This window comes from Zootoca vivipara, chromosome Z2 (genome assembly GCF_965207765.1).
Source record: "Zootoca vivipara chromosome Z2, rZooViv2.hap1.1, whole genome shotgun sequence".
NCBI classification, from domain to species: Eukaryota; Metazoa; Chordata; class Lepidosauria; order Squamata; family Lacertidae; genus Zootoca; species Zootoca vivipara.
In genome coordinates, this window is record NC_142585.1 from 29,106,134 (window position 1) to 29,110,139 (window position 4,006).

Below are 4,006 nucleotides of genomic sequence, written 5' to 3' on the forward strand. Positions count from 1 at the left end.
GGGAACATGCGCCGCCCCGAGCATCAAAGCAGCTAGCTATGCCGCTATGAATTCATGCAGGTTTGTACATACATGCTGTTTTGCACTTTTACCAAAACCAGGCACATATCCTAGTGAGTTCATATACTACCAAGAAAAGGGGGGCGGGGAATGGAAAAGAAGAAAGCTTCTCTTTGGTGGTATTCCAAGCTGATCACATAACTGAGATGTCATCGCCTGCCTAATGCACAGCTAATGACAGAATAAATGGCTGATTGTGTTACATTAAAGCCACACAAATGAACACAGCAATTCGAGCATGAAACAAAATAAAAATAAAAAGCCACCTTCCAGGGCATATAATGCTGGGAGAAATAAATGAAGGAATGATTAGAGAAAGAGCATTTATGTCAGAAAGTAATCTATCAAGTCTCTGAATAGCAAAAATTCATCTACCCAACCAAGGCACACAATTCATATTCATGTTGGTGACCGAAGATTTTAATAAAATGGGCCCTGGATCCAGCTCATGCCTTAGTAAAGTACTTGATGTACATAGGAGGAAACAGCCACATCAAAAGAGAAACATTTGCCACTGGATGTTTATCTGCATAGTTCTAAGGACATAAGGAGAGTCTGCTGAATCAGGCCAATGGCCCATCTCATCCAGTGTCCTGCTCTCACAATGATTACCCAGATGCCCCAATGGGAGATCAGCAAGCCGGACATAAGCACAACAGCCACTCTCCCCTCCTGCCATTTCCAGCAACTGGTACTCGGAGCATTGCTGCCTCCAGTTGTGGAGAGCAGAGCAGAGCCATTGTGGCTAGAAGCCATTGATTGCCCTCTCCTCCATTCTTTTGTGTTTGATCCAAGGGAAGTTGTTGTGGCCGATCATTTGGTATTTGATCCAGCTCCTATGGCCAAGCCCGTGCAAACCAGGCATAATGGTGGAGGTTTAAAAAGAAAGAAAACTCATCTGGTAAAGGTAATTCCCTGCTTTTGTTTTATATTAGTTAAATGCAAGGTTTGTGGATTTTATTTTACCTTGGATTTTATTCTAATGTTGTAGAATTTCCCCTGACAATTTCAGGAACCTTCCTTCATCCTTGAGTGGATTTTGCTGGAGGATATTGGCCTTGATCCAAACCTCACTGAAGTTAATAGTGACGTTCTCATGCCCATTACAAAAATCATTTTTTTCACCCTTTTATCATTGCTTACTCCCTAAGAAAGTTTTTTTAAAAAAAAAAAAGAAAGAAAGAAAGAAAGAAAGAAAGAAAGAAAGAAAGAAAGAAAGGAAAAGCACCAAAACTTTGATATTCTTTTCAATATAATTTGCTTGTTGTTCCTTCTGACTGAGAGGTTACTGAATAAAAAATTGACTCTGACAATGTATTGAATCAGAATCAGAACTGTAGAGCTGAAAGGGACCACAAGGGTTGTCTAGTCCAAACCTTTCTGCAACACAGGAATCTTTTTGCGCAATGTGGGGTATGATCCCACCACCTTGATATTAAAAGTCTCATGCTCTACCCAAGGGATTATGTTTGCATAAGACCATAAGAACAGTCCCGCTGGATCAGAGCCAAGTCCCAGCTAGTCATAGGAAGCCACCTTATGGCAAGTCAACCACTGGTCTCTCTAGCTCTGACTGGTAGTGGCCCTTGAGGCTTTCAGACAGGGGATTTGTCCAGCCTGGAGATGTTGCTGGGGACTGAATCAGAGTTACAGCCCTCCCACCAGCATTATTGGCCAGCCAGATGCTGGTAGGAAGCCTCTAAACAGGACATTAGTTCAACTTCAACACAGTCATTCAGCGTGTCCAGGATTGGCAAGACTACGCAATCAACATGGACCATTAGAACTTAAGAAAAACCCTAGTGGATCAGGTCGTCAATGGCCCATCTAGCCCAGCATCCTGTTCTCACAGTGGCCAACCAGATGCCTGTGGAGAACCTGCAAGCAGGATACAAGCATAAGAGCTCTCTCTCCTCTTTGTGGTTTCCAGTCACTGGTATCGAAGAATTGCTGCCTCTAGCCTTGAAGGCAGAGCACAACCATCATAGCTAGTAGCTATTAGTAGCCCTCTCCTCCTCCATGAATTAGTCTCACCCTCTTTCAAAGCCATCTAAGTTGGTAGCCATCGTTGCCTCCTGTGAGAGTGAGTTCCATAGTTTAACTATGCAATTCCTTGGGGTGGCTGCATTGTCAGTGAAGCAGATAACATACACATTGGGTGACCAACCCTCTTTTGCCTCTAGCTCTGCCCACCACGGGAATGTAGCCCATGGAACGTTGTCCAGAAGGGGATGCAGCCCTCAGACCTGACCAAGGAGGACACCCAACACTTTCCTGGGTGTGCAGGCTACAGAGGAAGGTTAGTGAAAGTGGTCCACCTGCTTTCCAAGAAAGCTATTCTGCCCTTACAGAGAGCTTCAGACTCGGGAACTCCCAATAGCTCTGCTGAACCCCAGAGTTCCCCAGAACACTCCTTGAAAACAACTAGGGTAGCATATCCTGAGTTATACAAACTGCAGTTGCAATTTATTTTATACAATTTAGTATGCAAATTATACAATTTTCATACAATTTATTCTTTTTCCTCCAAAGAGTCCAAGGTGGTGTACATAGTGAGGTAGGTTAAGTGGAGACGAAGTGGCTGACCCATGGTCACCCAGTGAGCTCCATGGCTGGCTGGATATTTGTGCCCTGGTACCAGCTAGCAGCCCAACATTCTAACTACCACAACACTACCCTGGAAATGCCCCTCTTATGGACAGCAGCAAGGAGGAAGTGGCTCTATGTGGATTCCTCCCAGAACTGCCTGAGGTTTCTGAAGTGGCCAGGGTGCTGTGGGAAGGAGGTGGTTACCCAGAGGCGATAAACTGAGGCTACAAAAATCTGGGTTGTACCGTTTCCGAAGGCAGGTGGCTTGGTTCTAGATTTGCAAGCTGCCCCTAAGTTAAAAGCTCTTTGTGTGCAAGCAGGGTCAGCCCTACTGTTAGCCTCAGGCAGTCAAATTCAGGTGTCGTCCAAAGGTAGCAAATCACCATTTAATGCATTCTTTTCCCACTTTTCATAAGTAATATTATTACATTTCTGTATAATATTGCCCTTCATCGGAGGATCACAGGGCAGTTTACAGTATCAAAACTGAAAAAACATTCCATAGTAACAACAAAAACAATTACACCCCCCCACCAGTTTAAAAGGCCATAGATTCTCACAAAGGCCTGGGAGAAAAGGACCATTTTTGGCTGGTTCATTCCTAAGAAGAACGTTTCATGGGTGCCACTACAAAAAAGGCCTGTTCTCATGTTGCCACCCTTTGGACCTCTCATGCCACCCTTTGGACCTCTCATGGAGAAGGTCCAAAAAGAAGTGCCTCAGGTGATGATCACAGGGACTGAATCAGTTCCTATGAGAACAGGGGCACTTGTGGCAGGTTTGTCTCAGACACCAAAATAATTTGGCACGCCTGGGTGTAATGTACCTTAAGGGGAGGGGTTGTGGGAGAAAGCATCACTTGCCGTTCGGCCTCAGTCTGCAAAATTTCTTGCGCTAACCTGCATGCAAGCTAGCACATCAAGATAGAAAGAGTACACTTTTTGATACTGGTGCACTAGTTCACTACATGCAAGGAATTGGGTGTGTGCTTTCGACTGCATTTCCTAAATCCGGCCCGACTCACTCCTGCAGTTTGAAGTGGTGCAGCCCAAGATCCTACCACCTCGTTCGTTGCAATGCGTGGAAAAGTGGCGAGGTAGGCAGGCGGGCCAAGGAGGGGTTGCAAGGAGAAGGCGAGGCGTTTCAGCCCCTGAACAACAGCGCCGCCTAGCCGCCAAGGAGGCCACGGCAAACGGCGGGCAAGCGCCTCCAGCCGCGCGGCGTTGCAAAATACCGCCCCTTTAAAAGATCCATGTGGGGGTGGGAAATGCTCCTTTTATTGCATCAAATCAGGTTTCAAGGGGTTGGATTGTGCCCCCGCGTGCCTCCCCCACTTTTCTTTTTCCTTTTTGCAAAG